Source organism: Thalassophryne amazonica, chromosome 21, assembly GCF_902500255.1.
Source record: "Thalassophryne amazonica chromosome 21, fThaAma1.1, whole genome shotgun sequence".
NCBI classification, from domain to species: domain Eukaryota; kingdom Metazoa; phylum Chordata; class Actinopteri; order Batrachoidiformes; family Batrachoididae; genus Thalassophryne; species Thalassophryne amazonica.
In genome coordinates, this window is record NC_047123.1 from 20,297,352 (window position 1) to 20,312,020 (window position 14,669).

At 41.0% G+C, this 14,669-nt stretch overlaps 1 long non-coding RNA gene across 1 annotated transcript; it reads left to right on the forward strand.

Annotated features, from left to right (window-relative positions):
* The first annotated feature begins 4,506 nt into the window (after positions 1 to 4,506).
* LOC117503167 lies at positions 4,507 to 13,809 on the forward strand. Its single transcript, XR_004558504.1, has 3 exons — positions 4,507 to 4,520; positions 12,003 to 12,162; positions 13,799 to 13,809. It is a non-coding gene; the product is annotated as an uncharacterized LOC117503167 (long non-coding RNA).
* Positions 13,810 to 14,669: the final 860 nt, after the last annotated feature.

The following is a 14,669-nucleotide window of genomic DNA, read 5'->3' on the forward strand; positions in this document are numbered from 1 at the left end:
CTGTTTTCTTTCGTCTCATTGCACTTGTCTCTGTATTTTGTTATTTCTGTTTTTTCTTCATCAGAATTACCTTTTGGTTTTTGCTGTTCAGTATTTTTGCACTAAGTCACGCCCACCTGAACTTTTCTGTTTCTTCTGTTTGCCACGCCCTCTTCCTGGTTCTTCCAACACACCTGTTCTCACTTTCCTCATTTCCACTTTGGTTATTTAAACTCTCTGCCTTCACTCAAGCCCCGCCAGTTCGTTGATTTTCACAGTCCTCGTACCAGCCTTTTCATAGCTCTGCCTTGTTTTGCCGTGTACTGACCCAGCTCTGTTTTGTGACCTCGTCTTGCTGCTGCCCACGTACTTTGTCTGCTTGTGTTAAAGACCTGAGCCTGCCTTTTTGACGACGCCCTGGCCTGCTGACTATCTGTACCTCTGCAACCATGACTGCCTAACTGTGTACCGAATCCAAGCTCATTTTTTGACCGATAAAGCCTTTCAATTTCAATTCCACTGTCTGAGTTTTTGCATTTGGGTCCCACAACCTTTGGTGCCACATCACCCCAAGTTCCTGACAGTGTGGGCAGGCTCGAGGATAGAAGACGTCTGTCCAAAGAAGAGCCAGATCCAACACGGCTTCCACCGCCAGCGGATCTGAAGAACACCGGAGCTGCCAAGTCCCAAGCCCCAGGTGGCCACCATCTCCAGCTGTCAGACCAGGTACTGCTGGCAGAAACAGAAACAGTTAGTGGTGGGTGTGTGAAGACACACCCAGTAATCTCTTCGTACTTAGTTCCTCCGGGAGGGAGAACCTCCACCTCCAGAAACAGAAACACCCGTGCAGCTCCTGTCAGTCGCTTCTCTGGAAGGAGTGAGAGGCGAAGACGTCGCAAACCCACACTGTACGCCAATCCAGCAGAAGACGATTCACAGGGCAAACGGCTGCACACAGAACAATATTAAATAAATCACAGCAGAGAAGGTTACCTTGCTTGGTAGCTGATTTCTCGGCGGGGAGGTGGAGTTGCAGTCCAGCCTTTATGGTGACGGTGAGTAGTGGATGAATGACAGCTGGTACGGATGATGAGTGACAGCTGTCACTCCCGGTCGCTCCGACGCCCTCTCGTGCTTGAAGCCCGCACTTCAAGCAGGGCGCCATCTTGTGGTGGTGGGCCAGCAGTACCTCCTCTTCAGCGGCCCACGCAACACCCACGAGCAAGGCCTACCAACAGCTTTAAGGAGAAGCTCCCTTACCGTTCCCTCCCTTGTCTTTGTTTTTTGTGGATCCTCAAATAAAGGTGGCTGTGTAGATTATCAAAGAGCCGACTCGATGTTTGTGTAAAATGGAGAGCCAAGATGGTAGGATTAGGGTATAATGTTTTGATGACGTTTTCTCTGCAGTGACGTTGGTGTCTCTGGGACCTCGGCCTTTGGGGATTAGAGAAGTCAGTGTTTATGGATTCATGGGATTCCTAGACGGGGGTATCCAGTGATGGCAATAGCTTTGCAAGAGAACAAAGGTTCAAGTCTTTAGGGTCCTGGTGCCTAGGATGATACTGCTGATCAGCTAAAACATTTTGGTCATGTGACGCATTATTCTGGGCATGGATCCAGTGTACAGGAGACTCGGTGTTGAGGACAGGGACCTCAACCTTTGAGTGTGAGAGACACCTGAGAAGAGTTTATGGATTCATGAGATCCCTGGATAGGGGCATTCAGTGATGCAATACCTTTCCAAGAGAATGAAGGTTCAAGTCTTTAGGATCCTGGTGCCTTGGATGATACTGGGGTGCTGCTGGAATGACTTTGAGTCAAATGAGCGATTGCTTAGGGACACTTGGCATCAAGTACATTGGGAGATAATATCAGCTAAAACATTTTGGTCATGTTGCACATTATTGTGGGCATGGATCCAGTGTACAGGAGACTCTGTGTTGAGGACTGGGACCTCAACCTTTGAGTGTGAGAGACACCTGAGAAGAGTTTATGGATTCATGAGATCCCTGGACAGGGGCATCCAGTGATGCAATACCTTTGCAGGAGAATGAAGGTTCAAGTCTTTAGGATCCTGGTGCCTTGGACAATACTGCGATGCTGCTGGAATGACTTTGAGTCAAATGAGTGATTGCTTAGGGACACTTGGCATCATGTGCATTGGGAGATAATATCAGCTAAAACATTTTGGTCATGTGGCACATTATTCTGGGCATGGATCCAGTGCACAAGACTCCGGGTTGAGAACCTCAACAAAGGTGAACTGGGCTCCTGCCTGGGGCAGGTAGATTGCTACTTTTCTGAAGTGGGGATGGACCAGTTGCCTGCCTAGGTAGATGCTGTCCAGGACCCAGGGTGCTACCTACCACATGTTACTAGAGGATTCAGAAGATAAGGTTAGCAGGTTAACCTCCAGGACCCAAGTTGCTACTGTTGAAATGTCTATGAATTGGCGTGACAGAGAGATCCCGGAGCTCCTCACCCTCACCCACAGGGAATTAACGAAGGAGAGCAAAATGCACCAGCTATGATATATTTGGGATATTCGTGTTTCCAAATACCAAGGATGCTTTTCCCAGTAAATGTGTAAAGCTCTTTCATTTCTTACCGTGGAAAGATGGCAGATGAGATGCAGCTGTGGCACAGTGCCAGCCACTTGTGCGCCGCAAGCAATTATTTAATTATTCAGGTTCTATTTATGGCTGTGATTTTTCAGGGCCACCAAGATCAGGAAAGGTCTGATCCAGAGAGATCCGAGTCATCTGAGTCGAGGAGAATTAGGTCTGGGACTGCCAAGTACAGCAGTGCATAAATTGGAGACTGAAAGACCAGGGACAGAGAGCAGATGCTCTGAGTGACACTTACATTTATTTATTTGATATTAATAAACTTTGGTGTGTGACATCATTTGTCAAAGGTAGCACTGCTGCACAGCCACATTTATGGTCAAAATATTCCAGTTTTCTGGATCAGTGGAAGTTTACAATACAATTTCCAAAGTTCCTATGTAATTTTTAAAATATCACCGCCAATATATGTTGTAATTAATCATAACATTCAAGAGTATGTTCATAACTACAATACTTATTGTTAAGGTTCAGAAAAAATTGTTGTTAAGAGTTTATTTAGAGCTGCAGTACTCCACTCTGGGGTGTCAAAATCCAACCCCTTGTCCACATTGTGACACCTGGCTAACGGATCAAGTAGGGGATTGACTGTTGGGATGAAATATGGTGGGGACTTTGTGTGGCCTCTACGGTAGCCATGCAAGCCTAAAAGTCAGCTTGCAAACAATTGGTGGTCATTATGACTTGATACTTGAGTTGAGACTTGCTGATTCATGACTTGAGAGTGACTTGATGGTGACTTACTCCCACCTCTGACAGGAACCCTGAACACGACAAGGTTAACGGGTCTAGAGTGAAACCTCAACGGCGGAGGTGATGGTTTGTAACCCAGCGTTTGTGAAGGTGGCTGAAGACTGCAGCAGGTCCTCAGACCCCGATCATCTTGGATTTCCCGACCATCGGACCAGACTAAGGATCTATCGAGGACCGTGTGTTTGTCGTTGTGCAGAGACATTCCCACGTTAAACAAATCTACACATCAGGCATCTCTAGATCTGTTTCAGCAGTTGTCAAAGGTGAGACTAGCATTGGAGACTTTGACTGCTCATAAAGGTGCCTCATGGAAGAACATTTGCATAAACTTGTCTTAAATTTCTCATGTCCTTTTAGTACAACGTGCTTCTACGAGCATGTCAGATATGTCAGATAACTGCATAAACTACACGTGTAAAAGTATTGAATTATGCCTGTATGTAAAATACTGCATGTTAACCCCAAAAATACCAAATAAGGCTTTGTGCCCTGCCCATATATGTCAGATGTGTCCAATCAGGACACTGGACTCTATGACAATAAGAAACTGTTTTTTGTAAATAGAGGAACTTTAGCAATTGATGCATGACATCTCGCATAAAATGAAGAAAGAATGTAATTATTAACAGTGCGACAAGTGTAATTAAGGTACCTGCTAAAGCCAACAATTTGCAAAAAATATTGAGTGGTTTTTATGTCGTTCACCAAAGGGTTGGATTCCGTCGCATGAAAATATTTCAACACATCAAGACTATTGTGCTGGACAGGGTGCCAGTCCAATGCAGATTACTTTCCCAGCCAAGACCAGACCCATTCACAGTTGGGTGGACTGAGACAATCCAGATTAAGTTGCGAGTGAGATTTGAACCCAGATCATCATTTTGGCAGGCCAGCGCCTTATCCACTGTACTACTATCTCTGTAATAAAGGACCCAATAAGAGCTCAAGATGATGTGTCCACATCAGTACATCTGTTTCTTCACATGAGAGTATTACCCTCACGCTCACATGGTGACAGTTTGAGCATTGCTGGTGAGTTGTTGCATCTTGCAGCGATCCGTCATTACGTCTAATCGATTGAGATTGCGTTATCAATCACAAAGTTGTCAACATCTAGCATCTCACCGGGAAGGCGAGAGATTTGACAGATTTATCTGTGTGGTACATTGCATACCCCCGTCAGTCAGTATCAGACCAGCTGTAATCTGACAGGTGGGCTCTGATTCGTTGAAAGTGGGAAATCTTCAACATTACGGTCTCTTGTGATCAATCCAGGCATAGTGCCAGAGCGCTATTAGTGAGCAAACTGCACATAGAGCTGCATTAGAGAGTGACTGTACAATCTCAGAGGAACTTTGCTCTGACATCAACATTATTCATAAACCTGAAGCAGGGGCGCTGCCAGGGATTTTGGGCCCATGAAAAGAAATCTGACTGGGATCCCCCAAAATTTTGATACTCTTCTACATAAAACTATGCATTGTTATGATATTTTTGACTAAAAGAAATGTGATTTGACAGTTACTTGGTAGGTGAAGTACTGAAAATACAATGAAATTCATTTAGATTCATTTATTTGCTGCAAGACTGATACTCTGACAGAAATACTTATATGAGGCTGGTTGTTGCCATTTAATCTTCTGATTTCTATAATTGGATTGAGAGCAGTCACTCAGTCTGTACGCACTAGAAATGTTCTCTGTTCCTACTGCAAAGCAGGGGGATGACATTCCCAAACTACTGACCAAACATTATATTTCAGTGATAGCCGATGCTTTTTAAACCGTTAAAATCGTTCTGAAATAAATACAGACTATAGGCTTTTAAAAAAAAATTTAGAACAATTTTTACTCTTTAATGTTTTTTTCTCCATAATAATCGATTAATTCAACATACACCTCACCTCCTTCCTAAAGGGGTTCCTGGACTTGTTGAGGTGGGCCAGGGGGGACTCACAGACAAGCTGCTGCTCCTGATGTGTGTGTTTGGAACATGTGTAATTTTTTGAGCAGAGCAGCTTGTTAAACATTTGCCTTCATTGATTATCTATCTAAAACAACAGTGAAATGTATAAATGCAGAGTTTTCTTCAGAAATATGAGCTAACATGGGGAGAAAAAAGAGATAGCTTATAAACTATGGACAAAGTTAGGAACAGGCAATAGGCTAACATTTCAGAACTTTCCATCACAGACCCACCTTGCCTATGAAAGAATTGGGAGATATACTGTCAACCCTTTGCTTCTTTCTCCTGTCTAAGCATTTTTCTTTTCTTTTTTGCTGTCTGAGCCTTCCTGCCTTTCCTCCTCCACTTGTCTGTGAAAAGTTTATGCTGCATTTGACAGAGCAAGTGGACTGAACCATTTTAAGTAGTGCTGCAGATAAGAGAATATTTACAGCGGAATCCTGCAAATGGTGATACAAGCATCAAATTCAGCAGAAATAGTCCTCAGACAATCCTCTTTTGAAAAATCTAATTGCCCCCTTGAATTTTCAGTTGGTGTTTAGGTAGAGGTCAATTGAAGAATTACACAGGAGTCAAAATTAAAAGATGCTCCAATCATATTGAAACCTATGCCACATTATTTGCCTGATCATAAAGATTCTAAAAAGTTATGGTTTGGACAGTCTGTAACTGAATTCTATGGAGTTATGGGATAAAAACAGCAAGAATGGTGACAAAGGTCAGTGCTGGTGTGTACAGGGGTCAAAAGTTAAAGTTGCTTCAATTTTAGTAAAAAGTGATGCAAATTACTAGGTGAGTTAACACGGTTTTAAAAAGGAATTGTTTGGACCATGTATCATCCTCACTTATTACGTTACGGGGTAACATATGTCACATGTCATACAACCCCTGGCAAAAATTATGGAATCACCAGCCTCGGAGGATGTTCATTCAGTTGTTTAATTTTGTAGAAAAAAAGCAGATCACAGACATGACACAAAACTAAAATAATTTCAAATGGCAACTTTCTGGCTTTAAGAAACACTATAAGAAATCAAGAAAAAAATTGTGACAGTCAGTAACGGTTACTTTTTTAGACCAAGCAGAGGGAAAAAAATATGGAATCACTCAATTCTGAGGAAAAAAATACAGAATCATGAAAAACAAAAGAACGCCCCAACACATCACTAGTATTTTGTTGCACCACCTCTGGCTTTTATAACAGCTTGCAGTCTCTGAGGCATGGACTTAATGAGTGACAAACAGTACTCTTCATCAATCTGGCTCCAACTTTCTCTGATTGCTGTTGCCAGATCAGCTTTGCAGGTTGGAGCCTTGTCATGGACCATTTTCTTCAACTTTCACCAAAGATTTTCAATTGGATTAAGATCCGGACTATTTGCAGGCCATGACAATGACCCTATGTGTCTTTTTGCAAGGAATGTTTTCAGAGTTTTTGCTCTATGGCAAGATGCATTATCATCTTGAAAAATGATTTCATCATCCCCAAACATCCTTTCAATTGATGGGATAAGAAAAGTGTCCAAAATATCAACGTAAACTTGTGCATTTATTGATGATGTAATGACAGCCATCTCCCCAGTGCCTTTACCTGACATGCAGCACCATATCATCAATGACTGTGGAAATTTACATGTTCTCTTCAGGCAGTCATCTTTATAAATCTCATTGGAACGGCACCAAACAAAAGTTCCAGCATCATCACCTTGCCCAGTACAGAATCGAGATTCATCACTGAATATGACTTTCATCCAGTCATCCACAGTCCACGATTGCTTTTCCTTAGCCCATTGTAACCTTGTTTTTTTCTGTTTAGGTGTTAATGATGGCTTTCGTTTAGCTTTTCTGTATGTAAATCCCATTTCCTTTAGGCGGTTTCTTACAGTTTGGTCACAGACGTTGACTCCAGTTTCCTCCCATTCGTTCCTCATTTGTTTTGTTGTGCATTGTCGATTTTTGAGACATATTGCTTTAAGTTTTCTGTCTTGATGCTTTGATGTCTTCCTTGGTCTACCAGTATGTTTGCCTTTAACAACCTTCCCATGTTGTTTGTATTTGGTCCAGAGTTTAGACACAGCTGACTGTGAACAACCAACATCTTTTGCAACATTGTGTGATGATTTACCCTCTTTTAAGAGTTTGATAATCCTCTCCTTTGTTTCAATTAACATCTCTCATGTTGGAGCCATGATTCATGTCAGTCCACTTGGTGCAACAGCTCTCCAAGGTGTGATCACTCCTTTTTAGATGCAGACTAACGAGCAGATCTGATTTGATGCAGGTGTTAGTTTTGTGGATGAAAATTTACAGGGTGATTCCATAATTTATTCCTCAGAATTGAGTGAGTCCATATTTTTTTCCCTCTGCTTGGTCTAAAAAAGTAACCGTTACTGACTGCCACAGTTTTTTTTTCTTGATTTCTTATAGTGTTTCTTAAAGCCAGAAAGTTGCCATTTGAAATCAAGGATCAAGGAAATTTTATTGTCATATGCACAGAACAGAAGAACTTCCTGCACAATGAAATGTGGCTACTGCATTTAACCCATCCTATTTGCCAGTAGGAGCAGAGGTCGCCATTAGGCGCCCGGGGACCAGCTCCAGATGTACATCCCTACCTTGGTCAACAGCAGGGCTGAGCAAACCAACACCGACCCATAACAAATAACACACAACACATAGGCCGGCCCGGTACATAAAACATATATATGAAGCAAAACACGAGGGAAAAGGAGAAGAAAAAAAAAAAAAAAAAAAACCCTCATAGCCGCTGCATTACACAGTGGCAATGAGGAAAAAAAAAAAAAAAAAATCCCATCAGCACAAAAAAACAATAATCACAGAGACAAAACAAGGACACAGGACGACAACCGAGATTTGAAAGGACCAGTTTATCAGAACACTCCGGAAGGCAGCCAGTTTTGGCGCCGTCGACGGCCTTGTTCGACAGTCTGGGGTGGGGAAGGGAACAGCCCTGCGCAGGCTGAGAAAGTCCTGGACAGTCCACAGTTCACGTCAGGGCTGGAGAAGCTGAGGGGAGGGGGGAAGACCAGGGAGCGAGGCATAAGAGTGTTGTTCTTCTGAGGAGCTATCTTATCACAGCGACCTTGAAGTGCAGCTGTATTTGGGGAAGCCAAATGAATAGCCAGATTAACAGACGCCTGAAAGATTCCACAGTTCTGAGAACAGAGTGGCTCCCAATGCATCTGAAATGTAGAATGTGGTCTTCACAGACGGTCAAAGCGGGTTTCCAGGGCTGCAATCTTCCCAGAGATGTCATCCAATGCGCAGTTAACCCCCGCCGACTGCGCAGCCACTGCCTTCCCAATCGAATCAATCATATAGGGCAGCTTGGAACGACCAATCAAAGCTGCTTCCACTTTCTTGATTTTCCGGTAAACCAGCAAGTGCCCCGCTCCACACATCAGAAAGCCGGTCACCACCAAGCCGAATATGTACACATCTTCAACGTCCTCCACAGAAAGCATGTAAAGGCACATGACCTGCCATCTCCTCCACGAGTCCATCACGTAACCCATCACATGCGTCCCAGCAGGACAGGTCGGGTCCTCCGCTCCCGAAGATCTTGTAGAAAAAATAGTGTCAATTGCGTTCAGAGACCACTTTAACAGATCCATTTTTGTCGTTTCCAGAAGAACAACGCTGCAGCCTCACAGACAACACGCCACAAAAGCAGGAAAGATAAGGAGGGAGGGAGAAGAGAAAAGTGCGTCCGTCTCGGTCAAGTGCAAGCTGGCAAAAAACTTTAGTTTTGTGTCATGTCTGTGATCTGCTTTTTTTCTACAAAATTAAACAACTGAATGAACATCCTCCGAGGCCGGTGATTCCATAATTTTTGCCAGGGGTTGTAGAATCCAATAGACATAGACCTTGTTTGATCTTTACTTTGGAGACCAAGCATTCAACACTGTCAAAACTATTCCATTTATTAATCCTATTAGCTCAACCAATAATTTGCATCACTTTTACCAAAATTGGAGCAACTTTAACTTTTGACCCCTGTACAAAATGAAACTGACCTTTGTCACCATTCCTGCTGTTTTTTATCCCGTAACTCCAGAGAATTCAGTCACAGATAGTCCAAACTATACTTTTTTGGAATCTTTATGATCAGGCAAATAATGTGGAATATCTTTCAATATGATTGGAGCATCTTTTAATTTTGACCTCTGTGTAATTCTTCAATTGACCCCTACCTGACCACCAATTGAAAAGTCAAGTGGCCAATCAGTTTTTTCAAAAGAGTGTCTAAGGAGTATTTCTGCCGAATTTGATGCTTTTATCACCATTTGCATGATTGTTTCAGTTATCTGCTGCACTAAAGTAAATGGGGGGGTGAGAATTGAGAAGTGTTCTCAAAAGAAATAACCTTAGTGTTACCAATACGTTGTAAATAAAATGTATGTGTGATTGTAAGTTTATAACTGAGTGTCATATTATTTTGTCAGTGTTAGAAATGTATTAGGGGCCTCTCTGGGCCCCTGTCAGTCATGGGCCCCTAGAATCCTTCTCCTTATTCTCCCCTTTTTGCTGCACCAGACTTGAAGAGATCACATTATACACAATTTCAACAAGATAATATAGGTTAAATGTTACTTTTTATAGACAGATTTTATAAAAGTTTTTAGAAAAGAAATATCACATAGACAATGCCTCCAGGAAAGAACTTACTGTATTTCTGTGCCTGTTGCTTAAAATGGAAAAGAGCTGCTGCTTGTCATCATCCATCCATCCATCCATCCATTCATTTATCTAAACCCACTTATTCCATTTAAGGGTATGGGGGGTGAGAGGCTGTAAGAAAAGAACATTGTAAATTTTTGGTCTTTAAGGTGATTGCTGGGTAACCTAAAAAAAAAAAATACTAATTGGCCATGTAAACAAGGTAATGTTCTACCAATATGGGGCCAGACATGCTGAAAATGCAATTGCACTATGCACTTTAGACCATCAAGACAGGACCACACGTCACTGAGGAATGATGTCTAAACTAACATGGTAATTAAAGATATAAGTCCTATAGGACTTGAGGTCATTCGGTGCCGGTGCTTATCGCTGTGTTTAATAGTGTGACGCGGATGAGAGTCTACAACTCCCCTTGGATGGGACGCTAATCTGTCACAGGTTCCTCCTTCCCCAGCCTGAGATGGTTTCCATTTTCATCTGGGTGGACTGTGACCACATAGACAGGTAACATGACCAGGAATCAAACCCACATACCCACAAACCCACTGAGCTCCCTGCTCAGCGTATATAAATATCTGACACAGTAAATAATGCAATAAATGTATCTTGTAAATATTTTTAAATATGAGAATAAATTTAAACATAGTAATTGACCAAACTAATGTATTACTGAAAATGTTTTTTAATCTAGGTGTATGTAAATGTATGTCTGCAACTTTATTAATAACCATGTTGAAATAAACATAGAAAATGATAAATTACAGTTTTCACTTTTAATATTTCTATTTTGACAGCAGCAATGCTTCAATAGGAGAAACGCATACTTTTAGCTTGGCTTAATTCCTTTGCTTTGACACTTTTGCGTGAAGAATTGAATGCAGCACAATATAAATCTTCTTGGAGGTAGACTGCAGACTTTATTGTGCAGCCGATCGATAGGAACATTTTCAATGGCGCCTTCAAACCACATTTATTGTCTGTTAATGAGCAGACAGAAAACTAGTTATTTCATCTTCCAATCCGCAGCTACGTTTGCCGCCCGTCTTTGTGAGCGTCATTAGAAGACACGATTGCTCTGTGCGAGACGAGACCCCGTCTCTGTTTACATCTTCAGGTAAACACGGCATCACTGTTGGTGACACCGAGAATCTCCTACTAAGCTCTCGAAAACTTTTCACTAATGTCATCCCTCGGCATAAACTATGTTGCGTGCTTTTTAATTAATTTTTTTCCCCGTCGACATGGAATTTGTGTTTGCAAATTGTTTGGATTTTAGGAACACAGGATTTTCAAACAAGATCTAAAACCCTAACTTTGCACGTTGATGATTAAGTACGTGATAAATTTAAGAAACAGATGTTTGAAGACACAACAACCAAATGTGGCACAGCTGAAGCACTATTTGCTTCAAGCTTGGGGTCAAAAGGTGACAGGTCAGTAACAGAATGAGATGTATAGTCTTTAGTGCTTACTGTAAATACCACATTGGTCTGAATGACATTGGTCTGAAGACATAGTTTAGAAAAAAGACTGTTTTTTATACAAAGAAAATGCTTTTATTTAGAAAGAATGCTAACAAAAGCACATCATTTCTTTTCTGGTCTGTCACTCTCTTCGAAGCAGCCTATTTTGAGCTTCCCTTCGTCTAACATTACACTCTCTTCTTGGCTGCTTGAGAATTGTTTGACTCTGCTGCATTTATCATTATGAGCTTTAAGTTTGCAAAGTGCTGGGTGCGGGTTTTGTCTCTATTATACTGAGAAACATTCTAGGATTTTTGCAGTACCTTTGCTTTAATTTTGTTCATTTCTGCATAGTGCTGTAGTTCATGTTTATTATCACTGGATAGCTTTCACTGAGACCCTACTTATTTCTTGATAGTTAATGATCAAGTTCAAAGTTGAATGATTATGAAAATTTTTAATTTGGTACATAATGGCCATGCTGTTGATTAAGAAAGAATGCTAACAAAAGCACATCATTTCTTTTCTGGTCTGTCACTCTCTTGGAAGCAGCCGATTTTGAGCTTCCCTTCTTGTAACATTACACTCTCTTCTTGGCTGCTTGAGAATTGTTTGATGACTCTGCTGCATTTATCAGTATGAGCTTTAAGTTTGCAACATGCTGGGTGTGGGTTTTGTCTCTATTATATTGAGAAACATTTTGGGATTTTTGCAGTACCTTTGCTTTAATTTTGTTCATTTGTGCATAGTGCTGTCGTTCATGTTTATTATCACTGAATAGCTTTCATTCAGACCCTACTTATTGCTTGACAGTAAATGACCAAGTTCAAAGTTGAAAGATTATGAAAATTTAGAATTTGATACATAAAGGCCATGCTGTTAAGTATTTAATGAAAACCACAAATGACACAATTTAATTGATTTTAAGTGTTACTTTTATTGAAATAATGGGCATACTTTAAACACTTGCACAGATTACCTTTAGTTCACCTCTGCACAAAAGAGCAGTAATCAATCTGGTAATTACAAATCAATTATACCCAGGGTCATCCAAGGCTAATCAATATAATCACAAGGGTTCAATAACGCTTAGCAACACAGTGGCCGATTACTCAGTGACTGATGCCTTCAGCGCTTTCTCAAGTGCTTTTGTTCTTGTGGCACAACAAAATCGATTTCCATTTTAATGCTTAATTGACAGTGCAAAGCAATGCTGCCTGCAGCTGACGCTGAAACCTGACACAGGCAACACAGGCTTTACAGCAATCTGTGTCATAGAACCAGACCATATTAACCTATGATGCACAAAAATCACTCCAGTGTGGCTAACATCAAATTAAATACACTTGTAGATTGCAAGTGATTTTTAAATATGAGGATTAATTGGTGAACTTAAAAGCTCATTGAACTGTACTTGGAGTTGCACTCAGTCATGTTGGATTTTAAGTAATAGGGCATGAGGCGGGGTACACCCTAGATAGGATGCCAATCTATTGCAGGGCCACTTTATATATGAAATGTATTTTTAAAAAATATCAAGAGTACAGTCACATCTATAAGTATTTGAACAGTGGCAAGATTTTTGTAATTTTTGCCTCTGTACGCCACCACAGTGGAGAAATTAAACAATCAAGATGTGCTTGTAGTGTGGACTTTAAGATCCTAATTTGAGAGATTTAAAAAAAAACATTATGACCAATTAGCCCAATTGGGCAAACTAAAAATTAGTTTTCAAAAATACAAATCACTATTTTCATAGCTAATTTTCTTTAGACAAGTCAGAGGATGGATACATAAACATTTCCAAGTTTCTGAATGTCTTGAATTTTATTTGAATCAGTTATTAAAAATATAAACAGTATTGTACTGTGTTGTAAATTTGCATCAATGGCAGTTCACAACATCTTGTTGTGCAAGTCGGAGACTAGTGAGGGAAGCCACCAAGACACCCAGTCATAACCTTCTTTGGCTGTGACTGGCTTCACATTGTGCATTGCATTGTCTATTGCACAGCCACTCACAAATTTGTGTTGGAGCGGCACAGAGAAGTATTTTACTACAAGAAAACATATCATAGTTTTCAAAACATAGTTTTCAAATCTAGGCTTGGGTCTCCCTTGTGGCTTCTGAATTCCATGTCTTTTTAAGAAAATCCTTCTCTGTTCCACTCCACTTTAAAGCTGCATAACTGGTCATGCACTCACAACCACAGCATCCTGTAACTCCTAAAAGAGTGTCTTGGTGGCTTTCCTCGTTAATCTCCTTCTTGCAGAAACTCAGTGTTTGTGAAGTCCCTACTCCAGACAGATTTACCATACAGTAGATGAAGACCACGACATAGTCACTGTCTTGGAAATGTTAATGTATCCATCCCCTGACTTGTCTAAAGAAAACTGGCTGCAAAAGATATAATTTCCTTTAAAAACACCCCTAATATTTAGTTTGTCCAATTATCTACAGGCTCTGAAATTTGAGGCCCAATGGATACAAACGTGTGTAATTCCTAAATGGTTAATGCATTATTTATGTTCAATGCCTTGAACACAAGCTGAAAGTCTACACTACAAGCACACCCTGACTGCTTCATTTGAACTCCATTGTGGTGGTGTACAGAGGGCAAATTACAAAAGTGTCTCACTGTCTAAATACCTACAAAAGTGGACATTTTTTGTAGCACCTTGTTGATGTTATTACTTCATCAGGCTGATATCGGATTATAAAAAGCTGAATATCTTAGTACATGTGGGGGATTTTGTCCTTAGGCACATCCTTTCTTGTCGTTTTTCGGTTCATTAGCAGGACCTTCCCCCCTCTTCCCCCAACCTTGCTTTATTGCCGCCATTAAATCCTGCATATCTCAAACTACAACTCTCCGTGGATATTTCAGTTCATCATCTGAGCTGGGAGCCGCACCCGTGTGCTCAACATTTTTCATTCCAGCCACTTTATCTTTAGCCAGCTCAGCTTTCTGTCACTCTGATGCTTATCAATTAAATGCAAATTCAATTCACGTGATCCTTGTTGGAGACAGAGATTAACAGCACCAGTGGCACATTTGTCCCGTGTGAAATCTCACACCTGCTATCTTTTTACTTGGTTGCGAGAAATTGTAAAGAAACTAAATATTATTGCTAGATGCAAAAAGTATTTGGACAGTGATGCGTTGATTGTAATTGTG